General features: G+C 42.5%; 1 long non-coding RNA gene across 1 annotated transcript; it reads left to right on the top strand.

Annotated features, from left to right (window-relative positions):
• Positions 1-1,410: 1,410 nt before the first annotated feature.
• Positions 1,411-25,910, top strand: LOC141152997 (uncharacterized). Its single transcript, XR_012247211.1, has 3 exons — positions 1,411-1,573; positions 1,707-1,746; positions 25,656-25,910. It is a non-coding gene; the product is annotated as an uncharacterized lncRNA (long non-coding RNA).
• The last annotated feature ends 1,899 nt before the right edge of the window (positions 25,911-27,809 follow it).

Genomic DNA, 27,809 nt, shown 5'->3' with positions numbered 1-27,809 from the left:
AGCAGACAGTATCACACAGGATAGGATTAGATACACTTCTCAGCAGACAGTATCACACAGGATAGGATTAGATACACGGCTCAGCAGACAGTATCACACAGGATAGGCTTAGATACACTGCTCAGCAGACAGTATCACACAGGATAGGATTAGATACACTTCTCAGCAGACAGTATCACACAGGATAGGGTTAGATACACAGCTCAGCAGACAGTATCACACAGGATAGGGTTAGATACACAGCTCAGCAGACAGTATCACACAGGATAGGATTAGATACACGGCTCAGCAGACAGTATAATACAGGATAGGATTAGATACACGGCTAAGCAGACAGTATTACCCAGGATAGGATTAGATACACGGCTCAGCAGACAGTATCACACAGGATAGGATTAGATACATGGCTCAGGAGACAGTATCACACAGGATAGGATTAGATACACGGCTCAGCAGACAGTATCACACAGGATAGGATTAGATACACTTCTCAGCAGACAGTATCACACAGGATAGGATTAGATACACGGCTCAGCAGACAGTATCACACAGGATAGGATTAGATACACTTCTCAGCAGACAGTATCACACAGGATAGGATTAGATACACGGCTCAGCAGACAGTATCACACAGGATAGGCTTAGATACACGGCTCAGCAGACAGTATCACACAGGAGAGGATTAGATACACGGCTCAGCAGACAGTATCACACAGGATAGGATTAGATACACGGCTCAGCAGACAGTATCACACAGGATAGGATTAGATACACGGCTCAGCAGACAGTATCACACAGGATAGGCTTAGATACACGGCTCAGCAGACCGTATCACACAGGATAGGCTTAGATACATCGGTTTGGCAGACAGTATCACACAGGATAGGATTAGATACACCAGTTTGGCAGACGGTATCACACAGGATAGGATTAGATACACGGCTCAGCAGACAGTATCACACAGGATAGGATTAGATACATGGCTCAGCAGACAATATCACACAGGATAGGATTAGATACACGGCTCAGCAGACAGTATCACACAGGATAGGATTAGATACACCAGTTTGGCAGACGGTATCACACAGGATAGGCTTAGATACACCGGTTTGGCAGAACACTATTGGTGGGGGTTATTTCTTGGTTCTTTCTGTACATGGTGAGGGTTGTAGTAGTGTCTGGCTCTGTATCCCAGCACTTGCAGATGATCCTGCCGGGCTGCAGACTATCTCGCCGATGCTCTGCACAGTCCTGCTATCTGCAGGGTTTGGGGGGCGTCCAGACAATGAGGAGCTTTGTTTCCTTTGGGCAGCAGCAGCAGGGAGTAGATACAGGGGGGATTGTATCTCAGCCGCAGCCCCCCACACCGAGGAGATGACCTCACTGCAAACTGCAAATCCTTCTAAGGAAACAATAGAAAAAGCCAAAGAGCTAAAAATACCGGGAGGCCATTGTGTCCTGTGCTGGGAACCGCTGAGCAATACTATGTGTTCTACTCTAGTCACATCCCAAGCAGCTGCATAACCTGCAGGAGCACACAGGGCTCCCACAATGCACCGCTTTCTAGTGACAGGTAAAGGGTTATTCCCTCTTCATAGGTGGACAATGGCCGGATAGAGCCTGGAAATACAAGCACTTTTGCAATTTGCTGCTTGTTAAGATTTGCAGCTGCTCTCGAGGCATTAACACTTTTCTTTTGCTTACAGATTGTTACCTTGGAGACCGACCACCGCTGCTGTGTAGCCTGTAAGTACTGCGCTGGATTATGAGGTAACAGCGCTCTCCAACGATCCTGGCCGGTTACAAGACAAAGCTTATAGCTCATTAGAAAAGAGCTTGTAAGCGCTGCACATGTTCTGTTATCTAGCAGCGGTGGTCGGTTTCCATGACAACGAGCTCTAAGCAAAAGTGTTAATATCTCAGGCACGACTGAAATTTAATAAGCAATAAATTACAAAATTGTTTGTGTCTGCAAGCTCTATCCGACAAAGTCCAAAGGAGAATAACCCCTTTAACCAGCCAGACTCCTAGGTGCAGCTCTGGATGTGACTAGGGTAGAAGACAATCTATGAGGAGACAGGACAGCTGAGCAGACATCAGGCCTGGACCATATTGATCTGCGTAAAGAAAATCAATAGTCTGCGGCGGCGGTGACAGCGCCCTGCGCCATATGTCCAGGAGCGGATACATGAGCCGCCTGACAGACCCTTATTAACATTCCCCCCATTGAGTCATATTCACAGGATTTCTGGATGGGGGGATCAGAGACGGGGGTCCAGCAGCTGTTACCGGGGTCAGCTGTTGTCAGGACGAGCCGAGGCATCCGCATCACAGACCAAGGGAGGCTGAGATACACCGGGGTCTAAGGGGGTCTCCACTGCGCAAAGCACTACTCTCCCCATCATGTAATGCTAGGCAATAGATGGAGAGAGTAATAACCAGGAACAGTGTATATAACCCTATATTGTGTGATACCGTCTGCTGAGCTGTGTATCTAATCCTATCCTGTGTGATACTGTCTGCTGAGCTGTGTATCTAATCCTATCCTGTGTGATACTGTCTGCTGAGCAGTGTATCTAACCCTATATTGTGTGATACCATCTGCTGAGCTGTGTATCTAATCCTGTCCTGTGTGATATTGTCTGCTGAGTCGTGTATCTAATCCTATCCTGTGTGATAATGTCTGCTGAGCCGTGTATCTAATCCTATCCTGTGTGATACTGTCTGCTGAGCCGTGTATCTAATCCTATCCTGTGTGATACTGTCTGCTGAGCCGTGTATCTAATCCTCTCCTGTGTGATACTGTCTGCTGAGCCGTGTATCTAATCCTCTCCTGTGTGATACTGTCTGCTGAGCCGTGTATCTAATCCTATCCTGTGTGATACTGTCTGCTGAGCCGTGTATCTAATCCTATCCTGTGTGATACTGTCTGCTGAGCCGTGTATCTAATCCTATCCTGTGTGATACTGTCTGCTGAGCTGTGTATCTAATCCTGTCCTGTGTGATATTGTCTGCTGAGTCGTGTATCTAATCCTATCCTGTGTGATACTGTCTGCTGAGCCGTGTATCTAATCCTATCCTGTGTGATACTGTCTGCTGAGCCGTGTATCTAATCCTATCCTGTGTGATACTGTCTGCTGAGCCGTGTATCTAATCCTCTCCTGTGTGATACTGTCTGCTGAGCTGTGTATCTAATCCTCTCCTGTGTGATACTGTCTGCTGAGCCGTGTATCTAATCCTATCCTGTGTGATACTATCTGCTGAGCTGTGTATCTAATCCTGTCCTGTGTGATACTGTCTGCTGAGCCGTGTATCTAATCCTATCCTGTGTGATACTGTCTGCTGAGCCGTGTATCTAATCCTGTCCTGTGTGATACTGTCTGCTGAGCCGTGTATCTAATCCTATCCTGTGTGATACTGTCTGCTGAGCTGTGTATCTAATCCTCTCCTGTGTGATACTGTCTGCTGAGCTGCGTATCTAATCCTCTCCTGTGTGATACTATCTGCTGAGCTGTGTATCTAATCCTGTCCTGTGTGATACTGTCTGCTGAGCCGTGTATCTAATCCTATCCTGTGTGATACTGTCTGCTGAGCTGTGTATCTAATCCTCTCCTGTGTGATACTGTCTGCTGAGCTGTGTATCTAATCCTCTCCTGTGTGATACTGTCTGCTGAGTCGTGTATCTAATCCCATCCTGTGTGATACTGTCTGCTGAGCCGTGTATCTAATCCTATCCTGTGTGATACTCTCTGCTGAGCCGTGTATCTAATCCTCTCCTGTGTGATACTGTCTGCTGAGCCGTGTATCTAATCCTCTCCTGTGTGATACTGTCTGCTGAGCCGTGTATCTAATCCTCTCCTGTGTGATACTATCTGCTGAGCTGTGTATCTAATCCTGTCCTGTGTGATACTGTCTGCTGAGCCGTGTATCTAATCCTCTCCTGTGTGATACTGTCTGCTGAGCCGTGTATCTAATCCTCTCCTGTGTGATACTGTCTGCTGAGCCGTGTATCTAATCCTCTCCTGTGTGATACTGTCTGCTGAGCCGTGTATCTAATCCTCTCCTGTGTGATACTGTCTGCTGAGCCGTGTATCTAATCCTCTCCTGTGTGATACTGTCTGCTGAGCCGTGTATCTAATCCTCTCCTGTGTGATACTGTCTGCTGAGCCGTGTATCTAATCCTATCCTGTGTGATACAGTCTGCTGAGCCATGTATCTAATCCTATCCTGTGTGATACTGTCTGCTGAGCCGTGTATCTAATCCTATCATGTGTGATACTGTCTGCTGAGCTGTGTATCTCATCCTATCCTGTGTGATACTGTCTGCTGAGCCGTGTATCTAATCCTATCCTGTGTGATACTGTCTGCTGAGCCGTGTATCTAATCCTCGTCTCCATGCTGTGTCTGGTGTCCCAGGCCCTGCAGATGTTGGGGGCACTGTGCTGTGTTCCGGGCGGATGACGCCCCCTGCCTCCTGCGGACGGTCGCTGCCTCCGGTCGCTCTGTGCCGTGGTGGTCCTCGGTGTAATAACGCTGCAGCACTCAGTAATGAGACTTCCTGGCTTCTGCTTGCTGTCAGTGAATGGGAACAATGTGACTTCCGGCGAGAGCTGACGCTTCTGTAGCCGCAGAGACTGATGTCGGGCACAGGAGCGGCAGCGGCGGAGTCACCGGATGCACCGCCTGGACCCCATTCATCTCGCAGCCTCCTTTGTTCTGCAGGTGTGATGGAAAAGGGTCTGCTTAGTCAGTGTATCTAAGCCTGCCATGTGTAATACTGCCTGCTGAGCCATGTATCTAATATGCGATACACTCTCTCAGATTCTGTATGTTCTTATGTCACCAGACACAAATATGTGGAGTAACAGCAGAAGTGTCGGTGACCCCGGGACGTGTGGACTTCCTGTGTGTGGTCATCATCCTGCCAGAACTACCAGCACTCCCATCATCCCTCCGCTGTTTTCCTTTACTCCAAAATAGGGAAATATTAAACTCACTAGTGGAAATAAAAATATAAAAGAAAAACTAAAAAAGGGAAGATTTGATTTTTTTTTTTAATTTATTGACCTCTTAAATAACAAAACGATAACTAATAATAATAATAATAAACACTGTGAGCTTCAGAGCGGGCAAAAGAAATAAAAACACCAAAATATTTTGGTTACGTCTCCTCTCCAGAACAAAATAGTGAAAAAAACAATCAAAAAGTCGTATGTGCCTCAAAATGTCACCAAGAAAAACTACAGCTTGTCCTGCAAAAAACAAGCCCTCACATTGCCAGGAAAGTTGCGGGTCTCAGAAAATGGCCACCTAAAGCAAATGTTGAAAGTTTTTTTTACATTTTTTTATTATTATTAATAATAATAATAATAATAATAATAATAATAATAATAATAATAATAGTAATAACGGCCTTCAGCTCTATCTCGACCCATGGTGACTTGGTGGATGAACGCTCTGTAGGAAGATGAATCTTGTGTAAGCTCAGATGGGTCCACCGGGGTCTTCTCCGCCATTATCTTGATTGTATCAAGCCATCGGGTTGCTGGTCTTACTCTTCGCCTTATTCCTTCTATTCATCCGACCATGATGTCCTTCTCCACTGACTGCTCTCTTCTGATGTGTCCAAAGTTGCCAAGTCGTAGCTTGGTGATCCTTGCTTCCAGGACATGGCTGGTTTGATTTTTTCCAAAATTGATTCGTTTGTTCTTCTTGCCATCCATGGTATTGATAACATCCTTCTCCAGCATCACATTTCGGAGGCGTTGATTCTTCTTCTGTCTTGTTTCTTTATTGTCCAGGTTTCACATCCGTATGTTACCACAGAAAAGACCAAACTATGTGTGAGCCGTGTCTTCATCAGCAGTGAAATGTTCGTCGATTTGAAGACCTTGTCCAGTGACTTCATTGTTGAAGACCTTGTTGAAGATCATTGTTGTAGACCATTGTTGAGGACCTTGTCCAGTGACTTCATTGTTGAAGACCTTGTTGAAGATCATTGTTGTAGACCATTGTTGAGGACCTTGTCCAGTGACTTCATTGTTGAACACCTTGTTGAAGATCACTGTTGAAGATCCTTGTTGAAGACCTTGTCCAGTGACTTCATTGTTAAAGATCATTGTTGAAGACCTTGTCCAGTGACTTCATTGTTAAAGATCATTGTTGTAGACCATTGTTGAGGACCTTGTCCAGTGACTTCATTGTTGAACACCTTGTTGAAGGTCACTGTTGAAGATCCTTGTTGAAGACCTTGTCCAGTGACTTCATTGTTAAAGATCATTGCTGAAGATCACTGTTGAAGACCTTGTCCAGTGATTTCATTGTTGATTTGCCCATATCTATTCTTCTATTGACTTCCGGCGATGTTGCTGCATCTTGAGTGATCATTGATCCGAGTAGGTTGAAGTCCTTTACAACTTCCAGCTCGTCGGTCTATCTCAAATGTGTTCCGGTGGTACCTGGCAGTAGTCAATATCTTTGTCTTCTTTGTGTTGAGTAGAAGTCCCATGTTCCAGCTTTCCATCTTGACACTCCGTAATAAGTCCTTCGTTCCATCTACGCTTGTTACCATCAATGTTGTATCGTCTTCGTATTTAAGATTGTTGATTATTCGTCCAGCAATTCTGATTCCTTCTTCTTTTTCGGCAAGTCAAGCGTTATTGAAAATAACTTCCGCTTATAAACTGAAGAGAAATGGTGGCAGGATGCCGCCTTGTCTGACGCCTGATCTACTCTGATGCAGGCCGTGTCCCGTTCGGACTGTTGCTTCTTGGTCGATGTAAAGGTTCCTCATGAGGATGATCAGATGGTTCGGCACACCAATATCCTTCATGGTGTTCCAAAGCTTCTGGTGATCAACACAGTCGGAGGCTTCGCTGTAGTCAATGAAGGAAAATTAGATCTCCATTTTTTTTTTTTGTTACATGTAGTAAAATGGAAAAAGTTCTATACAGTGGCTATCAAAAAGTAAAATTGTGAAATTTATAATAATGATGAAAAAAATCTGCCCCCTGCTGGCCATAATAATCCGCATCCACCCAAGCCGGGAAGTGAATAGTTCTCTGTCTGGAGCAGAGAAGATTCCTCTCTGCTGACTTCATTCAGTAGATTGTGATGAGGCGAGGCTGCCTGCATGGCTGGCGACTCGGCTGCCGGCTCGACTGAACGGGAATTCCATTGGGAGTTGTCAGAGCCTGATAATAATGGTTGTCAGTGGTCGGAAGTGTTGGAATCGGAGCCAGTGGCACATTCATTCAGTGATCGGGGCGTTGTGTTAATGTATTGTGGCAAAGTAGGGGTTAAACATAGAAGAGTTAATCAGATGTGGGGGATCTGACGCCCTCAGAAATAATTTGGGGAATTGTTATGAGTTGATGAGCAGCCGTTGCCATTTAAGTTCCCCTTAAAGGGGTTAGAGACCATAACTGAAATGTATCATTATCAGTATTTGTGGGTGATAGATGTACGATTGCTGAAGGGTCCCACTGCCCGGATTCCCAACACTCAAGAAAATGGGGGCCCTGTGTCCCCCATATGAATGGGGCTGCGGTCACACATGCACAGTACCGCTGAAATCATTGTCTGGCAGGGTGGCGGAGAAGGCCCCTCTGGTGTATTATAGGTAGATGTGTAATGATTGCCACCTTTAAACCACACCCCTTTTAGAACACTCCAATTACAGTAAAGCTTTCATTTTTACTAGAGCTACTAAGGGAATGAAAGCTGAGCTCTGATTGGTTGATATGGACAACAAAGACACAGCTTCTCCTGGACAGCTTGGATAAGCCTGAAGGCCGCAGAGTCTGGACCTGCTGGCTGGTGAAGGTGGCACAGTGCGAGCTTCATAGGGAAGTGGAATTCTCCTTTAAGGGATATGGCGGCGTATCTTGTGAGTGCGGGGGAGGAGGCGGCTCTGTGTAAGTGGATAGGATTAGCGCAGGGCTGCAGAATCAATTGAGAGATGTAATGACATGGAGCTGAGACTTCCTCCCAGACACAATCCATATATCAGCTCCATGATGACCTCACACCGCACCCCGGACCAGACCACAGGATGAGGTCACCCCGGCGGCAGCTGACCGGCCCGACTAAACGCCTTTCGCCCCTATGGCCAGTGGCTCTGTCAGAGGCAACGCTAGTTTCCTTCATGTGTCACCAGTAAAAAAAAAAACAACCTTTTAACTGTTTTGGGGCCAAAAATAGTCCTTAAAGGGGTTCTCCAGAATAGTACTACTACAACTTCTAATTGACTGTGTATTGTGATTCTACCCCGTTTGAGGATCTCTGATGGCCGTCAATGAACAGCGACATTTCAATCATACTCGACAGCTATCCTGTAATGTCAAAATAAGGCAAACACCCCCCCGACTCCTGTAAGGACTGGCAAAGCTTCTGTACATGGAGGGTCTTCAACTGTATCCACATCCTAAAGCTACGGATGCAGGTGGAAACTATGGGGGAGCAGAGAGCCATCGGCCCCTGGCCTCTCCACTCTCTGGTGGAGAATCACAGTGATGGCCGTATTACTGTTTGGAAGCACAGAGGGGCTCTGCATCCTCGTGGGGGCACATAGGTGGACACTGCTACCATGAGGAATCACAGGGGGCACTATTACTGTGTGGAGGCATGGGGGAGGGGAAGAGGAGGAGCCCTACTACCATGTGGAAGCACAAGGTGGTACACAGAGGGGGCACTATTACCATGTGGTGACACAGGGGGGCACTATTACCATGTGGGGCAAAGAGGAGACAACATTACCATGTGGTAACACAGGGGGGCACTATTACCATGTGGTGACACAGGGGGGCACTATTACCATATGGTGACACAAGGGGGCACTATTACCATGTGGTGAAACAGGGGGGCACTATTACCATATGGTGACACAGGTGGGCACTATTACCATGTGGTGACACAAGGGGGCACTATTACCATGTGGGGCAAAGAGGAGACAACATTACCATATGGTGACACAGAGGGGCACTATTACCATATGGTGACACAGGGGGGCACTATTACCATATGGTGACACGGGGGCACTATTACCATATGGTGACACAGGGGGGCACTATTACCATATGGTGACACGGGGGCACTATTACCATATGGTGACACAGGGGGGCACTATTACCATATGGTGACACAGGGGGGCACTATTACCATATGGTGACACGGGGGCACTATTACCATATGGTGACACAGGGGGGCACTATTACCATATGGTGACACAGGGGGGCACTATTACCATGTGGTGACATGGGGGCACTATTACCATATGGTGACACAGGGGGGCACTATTAACAATTGGCGGCACAGATGGGGAGCTATTACTGTGGACACTTTCCATGAAGAATCACAGGGGGCACTATTACCATGTGGTGACACAGGGGGGGCACTATTACCATATGGTGACACAGGTGGGCACTATTACCATGTGGTGACACAAGGAGACAACATTACCATATGGTGACACAGGGGGGCACTATTACCATATGGTGACACAGGGGGGCACTATTACCACATGGTGACACGGGGCACTATTACCATATGGTGAAACGGGGGCACTATTACCATATGGTGACACAGGGGGGCACTATTACCATGTGGGGCAAAGAGGAGACAACATTACCATGTGGTAACACAGGGGGGCACTATTACCATGTGGTGACACAGGGGGGCACTATTACCATATGGTGACACAAGGGGGCACTATTACCATGTGGTGAAACAGGGGGGCACTATTACCATATGGTGACACAGGGGGGCACTATTACCATATGGTGACACGGGGGCACTATTACCATATGGTGACACAGGGGGGCACTATTACCATATGGTGACACAGGGGGGCACTATTACCATATGGTGACACAGGGGGGCACTATTACCATATGGTGACACGGGGGCACTATTACCATATGGTGACACAGGGGGGCACTATTACCATATGGTGACACAGGGGGGCACTATTACCATGTGGTGACATGGGGGCACTATTACCATATGGTGACACAGGGGGGCACTATTAACAATTGGCGGCACAGATGGGGAGCTATTACTGTGGACACTTGCCATGAAGAATCACAGGGGGCACTATTACCATGTGGTGACACAGGGGGGGCACTATTACCATATGGTGACACAGGTGGGCACTATTACCATGTGGTGACACAAGGAGACAACATTACCATATGGTGACACAGGGGGGCACTATTACCATATGGTGACACAGGGGGGCACTATTACCACATGGTGACACGGGGCACTATTACCATATGGTGAAACGGGGGCACTATTACCATATGGTGACACAGGGGGGCACTATTACCATGTGGGGCAAAGAGGAGACAACATTACCATGTGGTAACACAGGGGGGCACTATTACCATGTGGTGACACAGGGGGGCACTATTACCATATGGTGACACAAGGGGGCACTATTACCATGTGGTGAAACAGGGGGGCACTATTACCATATGGTGACACAGGTGGGCACTATTACCATGTGGTGACACAAGGGGGCACTATTACCATGTGGGGCAAAGAGGAGACAACATTACCATATGGTGACACAGAGGGGCACTATTACCATATGGTGACACAGGGGGGCACTATTACCATATGGTGACACGGGGGCACTATTACCATATGGTGACACAGGGGGGCACTATTACCATATGGTGACACAGGGGGGCACTATTACCATATGGTGACACAGGGGGGCACTATTACCATATGGTGACACGGGGGCACTATTACCATATGGTGACACAGGGGGGCACTATTACCATATGGTGACACAGGGGGGCACTATTACCATGTGGTGACATGGGGGCACTATTACCATATGGTGACACAGGGGGGCACTATTAACAATTGGCGGCACAGATGGGGAGCTATTACTGTGGACACTTGCCATGAAGAATCACAGGGGGCACTATTACCATGTGGTGACACAGGGGGGGCACTATTACCATATGGTGGCACAGGTGGGCACTATTACCATGTGGTGACACAAGGAGACAACATTACCATATGGTGACACAGGGGGGCACTATTACCATATGGTGACACAGGGGGGCACTATTACCACATGGTGACACGGGGCACTATTACCATATGGTGAAACGGGGGCACTATTACCATATGGTGACACAGGGGGGCACTATTACCATATGGTGACACAGGGGGGCACTATTACCATATGGTGACACGGGGCACTATTACCATATGGTGACACAGGGGGGCACTATTACCATATGGTGACACAGGGGGGCACTATTACCATATGGTGACACAGGGGGGCACTATTAACAATTGGCGGCACAGATGGAGAACTATTACTGTGGACACTTACCATGAGGAATCACAGGGGGCACTATTACAGTGTGGAGGCAGAGAGAAGCCACTACTATTGTGTAGAGCTGCAGAGAGAGGACTATTATCACGCGTGTGCATAGGGGGGGCACTATTAACACTTGGTGACACGGGGGGCACTATTAACACCAGGCAGCATAAATGGGGCACTACTACTGTGCGGAGGCAACATCATCACCATGTGCAGGGATAAAGGAGACACTACAGAGAGAGGATAGCATGTAGAGGCACAAAGGGGGAGCTATTAGTTATCACTGTGTTATCTGTGGTGTTACATAGGACTGCAGGTGACATCTACTACATTATCTGTACTCAGAGAGTGATCACTGTGTTATCTGTGGTGTTACATAGGACTGCAGGTGAGATCTGCTACATTATCTGCACTCAGAGAGTTATCACTGTGTTATCTGTGGTGTTACATAGGACTGCAGGAGACATCTACTACATTATCTGTACTCAGAGAGTTATCACTGTGTTATCTGTGGTGTTACATAGGACTGCAGGTGAGATCTACTACATTATCTGTACTCAGAGAGTTATCACTGTGTTATCTGTGGTGTTACATAGGACTGCAGGTGACATCTACTACATTATCTGTACTCAGAGAGTGATCACTGTGTTATCTGTGGTGTTACATAGGACTGCAGGTGACATCTACTACATTATCTGTACTCAGAGAGTTATCACTGTGTTATCTGTGGTGTTACATAGGACTGCAGGTGAGATCTACTACATTATCTGCACTCAGAGAGTTATGAGAGTTATCACTGTGTTATCTGTGGTGTTACATAGGACTGCAGGTGACATCTACTACATTATCTGTACTCAGAGAGTTATCACTGTGTTATCTGTGGTGTTACATAGGACTGCAGGTGAGATCTGCTACATTATCTGCACTCAGAGAGTTATCACTGTGTTATCTGTGGTGTTACATAGGACTGCAGGTGAGATCTACTACATTATCTGTACTCAGAGAGTTATCACTGTGTTATCTGTGGTGTTACATAGGACTGCAGGTGACATCTACTACATTATCTGTACTCAGAGAGTGATCACTGTGTTATCTGTGGTGTTACATAGGACTGCAGGTGACATCTACTACATTATCTGTACTCAGAGAGTTATCACTGTGTTATCTGTGGTGTTACATAGGACTGCAGGTGAGATCTACTACATTATCTGCACTCAGAGAGTTATCACTGTGTTATCTGTGGTGTTACATAGGACTGCAGGTGACATCTACTACATTATCTGTACTCAGAGAGTTATCACTGTGTTATCTGTGGTGTTACATAGGACTGCAGGTGAGATCTACATTATCTGCACTCAGAGAGTTATCACTGTGTTATCTGTGGTGTTACATAGGACTGCAGGTGACATCTACTACATTATCTGTACTGAGAGTTATCACTGTGTTATCTGTGGTGTTACATAGGACTGCAGGTGAGATCTACTACATTATCTGCACTCAGAGAGTTATCACTGTGTTATCTGTGGTGTTACATAGGACTGCAGGTGACGTCTACTACATTATCTGTACTCAGAGAGTTATCACTGTGTTATCTGTGGTGTTACATAGGACTGCAGGTGACATCTACTACATTATCTGTACTGAGAGTTATCACTGTGTTATCTGTGGTGTTACATAGGACTGCAGGTGAGATCTACTACATTATCTGCACTCAGAGAGTTATCACTGTGTTATCTGTGGTGTTACATAGGACTGCAGGTGACATCTACTACATTATCTGTACTCAGAGAGTTATCACTGTGTTATCTGTGGTGTTACATAGGACTGCAGGAGACATCTACTACATTATCTGTACTCAGAGAGTTATCACTGTGTTATCTGTGGTGTTACATAGGACTGCAGGTGACATCTACTACATTATCTGTACTCAGAGAGTTATCACTGTGTTATCTGTGGTGTTACATAGGACTGCAGGTGACATCTACTACATTATCTGTACTGAGAGTTATCACTGTGTTATCTGTGGTGTTACATAGGACTGCAGGTGAGATCTACTACATTATCTGCACTCAGAGAGTTATCACTGTGTTATCTGTGGTGTTACATAGGACTGCAGGTGACGTCTACTACATTATCTGTACACAGAGAGTTATCACTGTGTTATCTGTGGTGTTACATAGGACTGCAGGAGACATCTACTACATTATCTGTACTCAGAGAGTTATCACTGTGTTATCTGTGGTGTTACATAGGACTGCAGGTGACATCTACTACATTATCTGTACTCAGAGAGTTATCACTGTGTTATCTGTGGTGTTACATAGGACTGCAGGTGACGTCTACTACATTATCTGTACTCAGAGAGTTATCACTGTGTTATCTGTGGTGTTACATAGGACTGCAGGAGACATCTACTACATTATCTGTACTCAGAGATATCACTGTGTTATCTGTGGTGTTACATAGGACTGCAGGAGACATCTACTACATTATCTGTACTCAGAGATATCACTGTGTTATCTGTGGTGTTACATAGGACTGCAGGAGACATCTACTACATTATCTGTACTCAGAGATATCGCTGTGTTATCTGTGGTGTTACATAGGACTGCAGGAGACATCTACTACATTATCTGTACTCAGAGATATCACTGTGTTATTTGTGGTGTTACATAGGACTGCAGGTGACGTCTACTACATTATCTGTACTCAGAGAGTTATCACTGTGTTATCTGTGGTGTTACATAGGACTGCAGGAGACATCTACTACATTATCTGTACTCAGAGAGTTATCACTGTGTTATCTGTGGTGTTACATAGGACTGCAGGTGACATCTACTACATTATCTGTACTCAGAGAGTTATCACTGTGTTATCTGTGGTGTTACATAGGACTGCAGGTGACATCTACTACATTATCTGTACTCAGAGAGTTATCACTGTGTTATCTGTGGTGTTACATAGGACTGCAGGAGACATCTACTACATTATCTGTACTCAGAGAGTTATCACTGTGTTATCTGTGGTGTTACATAGGACTGCAGGTGACGTCTACTACATTATCTGTACTCAGAGAGTTATCACTGTGTTATCTGTGGTGTTACATAGGACTGCAGGAGACATCTACTACATTATCTGTACTCAGAGAGTTATCACTGTGTTATCTGTGGTGTTACATAGGACTGCAGGTGACGTCTACTACATTATCTGTACTCAGAGAGTTATCACTGTGTTATCTGTGGTGTTACATAGGACTGCAGGAGACATCTACTACATTATCTGTACTCAGAGAGTTATCACTGTGTTATCTGTGGTGTTACATAGGACTGCAGGTGACGTCTACTACATTATCTGTACTCAGAGAGTTATCACTGTGTTATCTGTGGTGTTACATAGGACTGCAGGAGACATCTACTACATTATCTGTACTCAGAGAGTTATCACTGTGTTATCTGTGGTGTTACATAGGACTGCAGGTGACGTCTACTACATTATCTGTACTCAGAGAGTTATCACTGTGTTATCTGTGGTGTTACATAGGACTGCAGGTGACATCTACATTATCTGTACTCAGAGAGTTATCGCTGTGTTATCTGTGGTGTTACATAGGACTGCAGGTGACGTCTACTACATTATCTGTACTCAGAGAGTTATCACTGTGTTATCTGTGGTGTTACATAGGACTGCAGGTGACATCTACTACATTATCTGTACTCAGAGAGTTATCACTGTGTTATCTGTGGTGTTACATAGGACTGCAGGTGACATCTACTACATTATCTGTACTCAGAGATATCACTGTGTTATCTGTGGTGTTACATAGGACTGCAGGTGACATCTACTACATTATCTGTACTCAGAGAGTGATCACTGTGTTATCTGTGGTGTTACATAGGACTGCAGGAGACATCTACTACATTATCTGTACTCAGAGAGTTATCACTGTGTTATCTGTGGTGTTACATAGGACTGCAGGTGACGTCTACTACATTATCTGTACTCAGAGAGTTATCACTGTGTTATCTGTGGTGTTACATAGGACTGCAGGTGACATCTACTACATTATCTGTACTCAGAGAGTTATCACTGTGTTATCTGTGGTGTTACATAGGACTGCAGGTGACATCTACTACATTATCTGTACTCAGAGAGTTATCACTGTGTTATCTGTGGTGTTACATAGGACTGCAGGTGACATCTACTACATTATCTGTACTCAGAGAGTTATCACTGTGTTATCTGTGGTGTTACATAGGACTGCAGGTGACATCTACTACATTATCTGTACTCAGAGAGTTATCACTGTGTTATCTGTGGTGTTACATAGGACTGCAGGTGACATCTACTACATTATCTGTACTCAGAGAGTGATCACTGTGTTATCTGTGGTGTTACATAGGACTGCAGGAGACATCTACTACATTATCTGTACTCAGAGAGTTATCACTGTGTTATCTGTGGTGTTACATAGGACTGCAGGTGACGTCTACTACATTATCTGTACTCAGAGAGTTATCACTGTGTTATCTGTGGTGTTACATAGGACTGCAGGTGACATCTACTACATTATCTGTACTCAGAGAGTGATCACTGTGTTATCTGTGGTGTTACATAGGACTGCAGGTGACATCTACTACATTATCTGTACTCAGAGAGTTATCACTGTGTTATCTGTGGTGTTACATAGGACTGCAGGAGACATCTACTACATTATCTGTACTCAGAGATATTGCTGTGTTATCTGTGGTGTTACATAGGACTGCAGGAGACATCTACTACATTATCTGTACTCAGAGAGATATCACTGTGTTATCTGTGGTGTTACATAGGACTGCAGGTGACATCTACTACATTATCTGTCCTCAGAGAGTGATCACTGTGTTATCTGTGGTGTTACATAGGACTGCAGGTGACATCTACTACATTATCTGTACTCAGAGAGTTATCACTGTGTTATCTGTGGTGTTACATAGGACTGCAGGAGACATCTGCTACATTATCTGTACTCAGAGAGTTATCACTGTGTTATCTGTGGTGTTACATAGGACTGCAGGTGACATCTACTACATTATCTGTACTCAGAGAGATATCACTGTGTTATCTGTGGTGTTACATAGGACTGCAGGTGACATATACTACATTATCTGTACTCAGAGAGATATCACTGTGTTATCTGTGGTGTTACATAGGACTGCAGGTGACATCTACTACATTATCTGTACTCAGAGAGTTATCACTGTGTTATCTGTGGTGTTACATAGGACTGCAGGTGACATCTACTACATTATCTGTACTGAGAGATATCACTGTGTTATCTGTGGTGTTACATAGGACTGCAGGTGACATCTACTACATTATCTGTACTGAGAGTTATCACTGTGTTATCTGTGGTGTTACATAGGACTGTAGGAGACATCTGCTACATTATCTGTACTCAGAGAGTTATCACTGTGTTATCTGTGGTGTTACATAGGACTGCAGGTGACATCTACTACATTATCTGTACTCAGAGAGATATCACTGTGTTATCTGTGGTGTTACATAGGACTGCAGGTGACATATACTACATTATCTGTACTCAGAGAGTTATCACTGTGTTATCTGTGGTGTTACATAGGACTGCAGGAGACATCTACTACATTATCTGTACTCAGAGAGTTATCACTGTGTTATCTGTGGTGTTACATAGGACTGCAGGTGACATATACTACATTACCTGTACTCAGAGAGATATCACTGTGTTATCTGTGGTGTTACATAGGACTGCAGGAGACATCTACTACATTATCTGCACTCAGTTTCTATTTAAGTCATGTCTCCCAGACTCAAACAAATCTGGAGTAATGCCGCCACCTGCTGGAAAAGACGTGAACTACATATTAAATGATAGAAACTTCACAGACATTCCTTTGATTCTCATGTCTTAAGAGGTATTTTTTTCGGTGGCAACTGAAGTGTTTATTATGAGACTGTGAAGTGTCCAACTTCTACAGGGACAGAGCAGGTGAGCAGAGGTAATGGGCACATACGTATATCTGAGTAACAGCCACCGCAATACGCATGTCACAAATAAGCATCTGGTCACCAAGGAAACCCGCAGTATATAACGAGATCATAAAGATCCCATTCTAGGTTCTTAAAGGGGTTGTCTTGTATTAGGAGAACATGGCTGCATTCTTCCAGTTCAGCCGATATCTACAAATGGGTATCATCTTCTGATGGAGGAGACTGAGGTTTGGCTGATTTCCTTAGTCACATGACAAGACTTTATATAGGGTCAGACATATTATATAGGGACACTGCCCACCCAATTCCCGATAGACGTTGCCACTTTCAGCTTCCCGTCCATTAGTCCATCCACCCTCCCTTTCCCATTGATGACTGGACCATTGTCACTAAGGACCAATCATCTGTAGACCCATTGGCCCATACCTTCCGTTTCATGTCGTCCGAAATGTGTGCAGCTATAGAGTTAACCCCACTGAAAAAGATAGATTTTAAGTGAGTTGGAGGCTGTGAGGTCCGACTATCTAGCTTTTCAACCAAATATTTAATAGTTTTCAACAAGGTGCTTTCGTCAGATCCCCAAACCCACTGCTCACAACGGGAGGTGGAAGAGATGGACCTGCCGATGAAGCCTAGTCTTCTTGCCTGCAGGCCGCTGTTCGTTTGATCACCAAGGCTCCTGCATCCCACGAATGTAAAGCTCTGTATGTAAAGAAGTGCTGGGATATGAGTCGGAGGATGAAGATGGTGACCTTCACCATGAGGATTGGGACCAGGGCAATCTCCCAGAAACTCAAGAATGGTAACGGGACTGGCGATGACTTCTCTAAACAGAAGTGCAGAGATGATGACACCTGGAACCAGATGAGCTCAGGGTTGAGGCGCGGCTAAACATGTTCATCTCCTCCAGACTCCCCCAACTATGTCTTTATGGACCCTGAGGAACTCAAAAGGGCCTTCACCAAAATATTACCACAAAGCTGGAAGCTACAATTGTCCACAATGTCAATAAGATTTCCCATCACTAAGAGGCTGAGGCCCACCCCTGAGGAACAAGCCCATAACGTTATCTTTCCTACACCAAACTGAACAGCAGGCACAATGTAGTCAGGCGGGTAACGTTCTCCTGAGATTCACCATCCCATGCTCGGCATTGTGCTTGGTGAAGTAAGGCTGTATGCAGCTGCTCGGCCATGAAGCTCCTAGTGGTATTAATACCAGTGAAATTCTGGACTCTGCAGGTATGGGGTCAGCAGAACTTTGGTAACTTTTTTTGCACTCAGCCCCCCACTCTGTAACATTTCGGGGTCTCCACTTATGGCGGATTTGCTGCGGTTCCTTCCACTTCTCAATAATATCACTCACAGGGAAAGATTAGGGACCAAGACATATCATGTATGGACTTGTTATACCGGTGGCTCCTATTATAGGACCGCGCCCAATATGAATCCAAAACTGCTAAATATATGCGAAAAAGAGAAAATGTGGGGGCATTATACTGTGCAGGGGGCATTATACTGTGCAGGGGGCATTATACTGTGCAGGGGAAATTATACTGTGCGGGGGGCATTATACTGTGTGGGGGGCATTATACTGTGCAGGGGGCATTATACTGTGCAGGGGGCATTATACTGTGCAGGGGGGCATTATACTGTGTGGAGGGCATTATACTGTGCGGAGGACATTATACTGTGCATGGGGGCATTATACTGTGCAGGGGGCATTATACTGTGCAGGGGGGCATTATACTGTGTGGAGGGCATTATACTGTGCGGAGGACATTATACTGTGCATGGGGGCATTATACTGTGCAGGGGGTATTATACTGTGTGGAGGGCATTATACTGTGCGGAGGACATTATACTGTGCAGGGGGCATTATACTGTGCAGGTGGGCATTATACTGTGTGGAGGGCATTATACTGTGCGGAGGACATTATACTGTGCATGGGGGCATTATACTGTGCAGGGGGTATTATACTGTGTGGAGGGCATTATACTGTGCGGAGGACATTATACTGTGCAGGGGGCATTATACTGTGCAGGGGGCATTATACTGTGCAGGGGGGCATTATACTGTGTGGAGGGCATTATACTGTGCGGAGGACATTATACTGTGAATGGGGGCATTATACTGTGCAGGGGGTATTATACTGTGTGGAGGACATTATACTGTGCAGGTGGGCATTATACTGTGCAGGTGGGCATTATACTGTGTGGAGGGCACTGTGGGTGCCATGAAAGTGGTGCCATAATGAGAACACTAATGGGCAGCACTAGGAGTCATTTTTCTGTAAGGGACTGGGCGAGGTTCTGAAAGTGACTTTGAATCAACTAAAAGTTGCAGTGGCACAGTTGTGTCCTTTTTTTTTTAGGAGCAGTATTATAGTAGTTATATTCTTGTACATAGGAGCAGTATTATAGTAGTTATATTCTTGCACATAGGAGCAGTATTATAGTAGTTATATTCTCGTACATAGGGGGCAGTATTATAGTAGTTATATTCTTGTACATAGAGAGCAGTATTATAGTAGTTATATTCTTGTACATAGGAGCAGTGTTATAGTAGTTATATTCTTGTACATAGGGCGCAGTATTATAGTAGTTATATTCTTGTATATAGGGAGCAGTATTATAGTAGTTATATTCTTGTACATAGGGGGCAGTATTATAGTAGTTATATTCTTGTAGACGGGGCAGTATTATAGTAGTTATTATTCTTGTACATAGGAGCAGTATTATAGTAGTTATATTCTTGTACATAGGAGCAGTATTATAGTAGTTATATTCTCGTACATAGGGGGCAGTATTATAGTAGTTATATTCTTGTACATAGGAGCAGTATTATAGTAGTTATATTCTTGTACATAGCAGTATTATAGTAGTTATATTCTTGTACATAGGGAGCAGTATTATAGTAGTTATATTCATGTACATAGGGGCAGTATTATAGTAGTTATATTCTTGTACATAGAGGCAGTATTATAGTAGTTATATTCTTGTACATAGCGGCAGTATTATAGTAGTTATATTCTTATACATAGGAGCAGTATTATAGTAGTTATATTCTTGTACATAGGGAGCAGTATTATAGTAGTTATATTCTAGTATATAGGAGCAGTATTATAGTAGTTATATTCTTGTACATAGCAGTATTATAGTAGTTATATTCATGTACATAGGGAGCAGTATTATAGTAGTTATATTCTTGTACATAGCAGTATTATAGTAGTTATATTCTTGTACATAGGGAGCAGTATTATAGTTATAGTCTTGTACATAGGAGGCAGTATTATAGTAGTTATATTTTTGTACACAGGAGCAGTGTTATAGAAGTTATATTCTTGTACATAGAGGCAGTATTATAGCAGTTATATTCTTGTATATAGGGAGCAGTATTATAGTAGTTATATTCTTGTACATAGAGGCAGTATTATAGTAGTTATATTCTTGTACATAGGAGCAGTATTATAGTAGTTATATTCTTGTATATAGGGAGCAATATTATAGTAGTTATATTCTTGTACATAGAGGCAGTATTATAGTAGTTATATTCTTGTACATAGGGCAGTATTATAGTAGTTATATTCTTGTACATAGGGGCAGTATTATAGTAGGTATATTCCTGTACATAGGGGCAGTATTATAGTAGTTATATTCTTGTACATAGGAGCAGTATTATAGTAGTTATATTCTTGTACATAGGGGGCAGTATCATAGTAGTTATATTCTTGTACATAGGGGCAGTATTATAGTAGTTATATTCTTGTACATAGAGGAAGTATTATAGTAGTTATATTCTTGTACATAGGGGCAGTATTATAGTAGTTATATTCTTGTACATAAGAGCAGTATTATAGTAGTTATATTCTTGTACATAGGGAGCAGTATTATAGTAGTTATATTCTAGTATATAGGAGCAGTATTATAGTAGTTATATTCTTGTACATAGCAGTATTATAGTAGTTATATTCATGTACATAGGGAGCAGTATTATAGTAGTTATATTCTTGTACATAGCAGTATTATAGTAGTTATATTCTTGTACATAGGGAGCAGTATTATAGTAGTTATATTCTTGTACATAGGAGGCAGTATTATAGTAGTTATATTTTTGTACACAGGAGCAGTGTTATAGAAGTTATATTCTTGTACATAGAGGCAGTATTATAGTAGTTATATTCTTGTATATAGGGAGCAGTATTATAGTAGTTATATTCTTGTACATAGAGGCAGTATTATAGTAGTTATATTCTTGTACATAGGAGCAGTATTATAGTAGTTATATTCTTGTACATAGGAGGCAGTATTATAGTAGTTATATTTTTGTACACAGGAGCAGTGTTATAGAAGTTATATTCTTGTACATAGAGGCAGTATTATAGTAGTTATATTCTTGTACATAGCGGGCAGTATTATAGTAGCTATATTCTTGTACATAGGGGCAGTATTATAGTAGTTATGTTCTTGTACATAGGGGCAGTATTATAGTAGTTATATTCTTGTACATAGGAGCAGTATTATAGTAGTTATATTCTTGTACATAGGGGTAGTATTATAGCAGTTATATTCTTGTACATAGGGGCAGTATTATAGTAGTTATATTCTTGTACATAGGAGCAGTATTATAGTAGTTATATTTTTGCACATAGGAGCAGTATTATAGTAGTTATATTCTTGTACATAGGAGCAGTATTATAGTAGTTATATTCTCGTACATAGGGGGCAGTATTATAGTAGTTATATTCTTGTACATAGAGAGCAGTATTATAGTAGTTATATTCTTGTACATAGGAGCAGTGTTATAGTAGTTATATTCTTGTACATAGGGCGCAGTATTATAGTAGTTATATTCTTGTATATAGGGAGCAGTATTATAGTAGTTATATTCTTGTACATAGGGGGCAGTATTATAGTAGTTATATTCTTGTAGACGGGGCAGTATTATAGTAGTTATTATTCTTGTACATAGGAGCAGTATTATAGTAGTTATATTCTTGTACATAGGAGCAGTATTATAGTAGTTATATTCTCGTACATAGGGGGCAGTATTATAGTAGTTATATTCTTGTACATAGGAGCAGTATTATAGTAGTTATATTCTTGTACATAGCAGTATTATAGTAGTTATATTCTTGTACATAGGGAGCAGTATTATAGTAGTTATATTCATGTACATAGGGGCAGTATTATAGTAGTTATATTCATGTACATAGAGGCAGTATTATAGTAGTTATATTCTTGTACATAGGAGCAGTATTATAGTAGTTATATTCTTGTACATAGGAGGCAGTATTATAGTAGTTATATTTTTGTACACAGGAGCAGTGTTATAGAAGTTATATTCTTGTACATAGAGGCAGTATTATAGTAGTTATATTCTTGTACATAGCGGGCAGTATTATAGTAGCTATATTCTTGTACATAGGGGCAGTATTATAGTAGTTATGTTCTTGTACATAGGGGCAGTATTATAGTAGTTATATTCTTGTACATAGGAGCAGTATTATAGTAGTTATATTCTTGTACATAGGGGTAGTATTATAGCAGTTATATTCTTGTACATAGGGGCAGTATTATAGTAGTTATATTCTTGTACATAGGAGCAGTATTATAGTAGTTATATTTTTGCACATAGGAGCAGTATTATAGTAGTTATATTCTTGTACATAGGAGCAGTATTATAGTAGTTATATTCTCGTACATAGGGGGCAGTATTATAGTAGTTATATTCTTGTACATAGAGAGCAGTATTATAGTAGTTATATTCTTGTACATAGGAGCAGTGTTATAGTAGTTATATTCTTGTACATAGGGCGCAGTATTATAGTAGTTATATTCTTGTATATAGGGAGCAGTATTATAGTAGTTATATTCTTGTACATAGGGGGCAGTATTATAGTAGTTATATTCTTGTAGACGGGGCAGTATTATAGTAGTTATTATTCTTGTACATAGGAGCAGTATTATAGTAGTTATATTCTTGTACATAGGAGCAGTATTATAGTAGTTATATTCTCGTACATAGGGGGCAGTATTATAGTAGTTATATTCTTGTACATAGGAGCAGTATTATAGTAGTTATATTCTTGTACATAGCAGTATTATAGTAGTTATATTCTTGTACATAGGGAGCAGTATTATAGTAGTTATATTCATGTACATAGGGGCAGTATTATAGTAGTTATATTCTTGTACATAGAGGCAGTATTATAGTAGTTATATTCTTGTACATAGGGGCAGTATCATAGTAGTTATATTCTTATACATAGGAGCAGTATTATAGTAGTTATATTCTTGTACATAGGGAGCAGTATTATAGTAGTTATATTCTAGTATATAGGAGCAGTATTATAGTAGTTATATTCTTGTACATAGCAGTATTATAGTAGTTATATTCATGTACATAGGGAGCAGTATTATAGTAGTTATATTCTTGTACATAGCAGTATTATAGTAGTTATATTCTTGTACATAGGGAGCAGTATTATAGTAGTTATATTCTTGTACATAGGAGGCAGTATTATAGTAGTTATATTTTTGTACACAGGAGCAGTGTTATAGAAGTTATATTCTTGTACATAGAGGCAGTATTATAGTAGTTATATTCTTGTATATAGGGAGCAGTATTATAGTAGTTATATTCTTGTACATAGAGGCAGTATTATAGTAGTTATATTCTTGTACATAGGAGCAGTATTATAGTAGTTATATTCTTGTATATAGGGAGCAGTATTATACTAGTTATATTCTTGTACATAGAGGCAGTATTATAGTAGTTATATTCTTGTACATAGGGCAGTATTATAGTAGTTATATTCTTGTACATAGGGGCAGTATTATAGTAGGTATATTCCTGTACATAGGGGCAGTATTATAGTAGTTATATTCTTGTACATAGGAGCAGTATTATAGTAGTTATATTCTTGTACATAGGGGGCAGTATCATAGTAGTTATATTCTTGTACATAGGGGCAGTATTATAGTAGTTATATTCTTGTACATAGAGGAAGTATTATAGTAGTTATATTCTTGTACATAGGGGCAGTATTATAGTAGTTATATTCTTGTACATAGGAGCAGTATTATAGTAGTTATATTCTTGTACATAGGGAGCAGTATTATAGTAGTTATATTCTAGTATATAGGAGCAGTATTATAGTAGTTATATTCTTGTACATAGCAGTATTATAGTAGTTATATTCATGTACATAGGGAGCAGTATTATAGTAGTTATATTCTTGTACATAGCAGTATTATAGTAGTTATATTCTTGTACATAGGGAGCAGTATTATAGTAGTTATATTCTTGTACATAGGAGGCAGTATTATAGTAGTTATATTTTTGTACACAGGAGCAGTGTTATAGAAGTTATATTCTTGTACATAGAGGCAGTATTATAGTAGTTATATTCTTGTATATAGGGAGCAGTATTATAGTAGTTATATTCTTGTACATAGAGGCAGTATTATAGTAGTTATATTCTTGTACATAGGAGCAGTATTATAGTAGTTATATTCTTGTATATAGGGAGCAGTATTATAGTAGTTATAATCTTGTACATAGAGGCAGTATTATAGTAGTTATATTCTTGTACATAGGGCAGTATTATAGTAGTTATATTCTTGTACATAGGGGCAGTATTATAGTAGGTATATTCCTGTACATAGGGGCAGTATTATAGTAGTTATATTCTTGTACATAGGAGCAGTATTATAGTAGTTATATTCTTGTACATAGGGGGCAGTATCATAGTAGTTATATTCTTGTACATAAGGGGCAGTATTATAGTATTTATATTGTACATAGGGGGCACTATTATAATAGTTATATTCTTGTACATAGGAGGAGTATTATAGTAGTTATATTTTTGTACACAGGGGCAGTGTTATAGAAGTTATATTCTTGTACATAGGAGGCAGTATTATAGTAGTTATATTCTTGTACATAGGAGCAGTATTATAGTAGTTATATTCTTGTACATAGGGGGCAGTATTATAGTAGTTATATTGTTGTACATAGGAGGCAGTATTATAGTAGTTATATTCTTGTACATAGGAGCAATATTATAGTAGTTATATTCTTGTACATACAGAGCAGTATTATAGTAGTTATGTCAAGGTAAAATATATATATTATAGAAAATCAATTAGTTTCTTTTAACAGATTACTTAATCAGTGTGAATTAATATAGAGATGATGGAATAATCTATGTGTATGTATGTATGCAAATCTGTATATGCACATGGATTATGTTAATAGTTAATGAATATATAACTAACAGTTTCTGTTCTTATTGTAGGCATGAACAACTAAATGATTTCCTGGGAATGACGTATGCATGTGATTGGCTGATAATAGAGAGATTCATGTCGAGGTGGCAAAGATGGCGCTGAGAGACGACTTCACCCCTCCCGTCAGAATTCCTAAGGCGTTACTGAGATCAAGAGATACATGGATGAGCAAATTGCAGTGTCAAGTTATCAGAAAGAGCAATGAATTTTACTAATCCCACCTAGGAGTAGAATACTATATAACCCCATGTCTATGTAATAAAGTATGCCATTTTGCGTGGTTCAGTCTCTGAGTGAAGTTTTTCGACCAGATAAGCAAATTTGGTTGATTAGCTTCTTTGCATGCACTCGAACATCTTTAATTTGGAGGAGAGCAGTTACTTAGTGTATCTAAAATTGGTGAAACCTCCACAAATGGTGCCGTGACTCGGATCACACTCGAGGGGATGCTAGGTCTTGGGGTGCCCATTACCGGACCACCTACGGATGAGCTGGGACTGGTCAAAGCGAGAGCCTGATCAACTCTCATCACTGAATACGGTAAGTCTGCAGATTTAATGGATCCGTAGTGCTTATTCGTATTTTGAGCGGTCTCTGGTGAGTTTTTGGTGTCTAGATTGGCCCTTAGGGACAGCCCCGTGCGACTGGGCGGGTCCCCGCTGTGTGATTGCAAGAACTCTGGTGTGTACTCGCTCCTGGCTAACTGCTGCTCTGTGGTTTCTGAGTTGTTCCATCCCATTAGAACGATCTTTGTACGCAGGGGCGTACAAGTATACACTTGAGAATTTAGGAAAAATTTTTTGTTTATAACGCGGGCATGCAGGGAGTGACGTTGCTGATAAGTTGTGTATTAAGACGCCATTAGGGCGTGGGCACGCGGGGCCAACCAATCCTCTATTAAGTCGTGTATTAAGTCGTGGGACATGCGGGGAGTGAAGTTGCTGATAAGTCGTGTATTAAGACGCCATTAGGGCGCGGGCATGCGGGGTCAACCAATCTTCTATTAAGACGTGGAATACGCGGGGAGCCAACTGCATCGTTTAGCCGCATATTAAGACGTCACTAGGACGCGGGTGTTCAGTGCTTCATTAAGTCGTAAAAGAATCAATTCAGTGCTTGGTAGGGAGTGTAGGGACTTGTTACAATTCAACTTGTGTATCAGCTGCCTGGTCTGATCATAAGTCTAAGGGGACGGAACGCCTAGAGCCAAAATCATGGAAAAACTAAAGACATTGTTTGTGTCTCAGGGGTCGCTCGATCAGGAGCGACAGGACCCCAAAGATATAGTTGCTAGAAGAGAAGGAAGAAAATATGTAGAGAAAACCAAAAAAGTAATGTCATTGTGTGGGTTGTACCCGGGGGGTAGATTACAGTACAAGATGTTGAATGCAGCAATTTGTGAAAACAGGGGAAAACTGGAAGATAATGGGTTGTTGCGAAGTGCATATGTAGCACCCTGAGGATTCGGCTGCTACAGGGGTATTGCACCTCAACCCAGAGGTGTGATATTCCACTCCCGGGTAAGGATGGAGTGTGGACCTGAGCTCGGTAGGCTGCATGCACTACACACATCCCATTTCCGAGGAGCAGACCGACGGTACTCCCACTTAGAAATGTGCAGGTACGACCGAGTCTGTTCCTGGCTGGAGTGGGAGGGGGGTGGAACATCCCAAGTAGTGTAGGGGCAGATAGGGGGAGCAGCCTGGGTAAAGATAGGAGCTCATTGGGTGCTGGTCACCTGAGCTCACACATAGAGGGTGTATATAAGGTGGGCACCATCAAAGAACAGGGTCAGTCAGTCTTTGCAGAGCAGTCAGTCTGTCAGAGTAAGAGGAAGAGGAGCAGAGCAGCCCCAGAGAGAGAGAGAGGAGAAAGCAAGAAAGACCCAGAGGGGGAAACAGAAAAGGAACTCTGAGAACCCAAAGTCCATCAGCGGGTGAAGAGTTGGCATTAGGGTACCGGAACCCAAGCTGGTGGGGGCAAAAACACACCCTAGCCAGAGACCGGAGGCCGTGGGCAGCGTCTGCCACGGCCACCCACCACATCCACCCCGAAGGCATACCACGTGGAGGGTCAGGGAACCCAAGGCCAAGGGTCTCCCAACAGAAGGCCCGAGGGAGCTGGACCTGGGTGGATCAATAGTGGGGACGGCCAGAGAAAGG

The sequence above is a fragment of the Phyllobates terribilis genome, unplaced genomic scaffold, assembly GCF_046119375.1.
Source record: "Phyllobates terribilis strain yellow unplaced genomic scaffold, ASM4611937v1 Scaffold_7__3_contigs__length_470593459, whole genome shotgun sequence".
Classification (NCBI taxonomy): domain Eukaryota; kingdom Metazoa; phylum Chordata; class Amphibia; order Anura; family Dendrobatidae; genus Phyllobates; species Phyllobates terribilis.
Note: the sequence above shows the minus strand (reverse complement) of the source record. Positions and strands in the feature narration are given on the sequence as shown.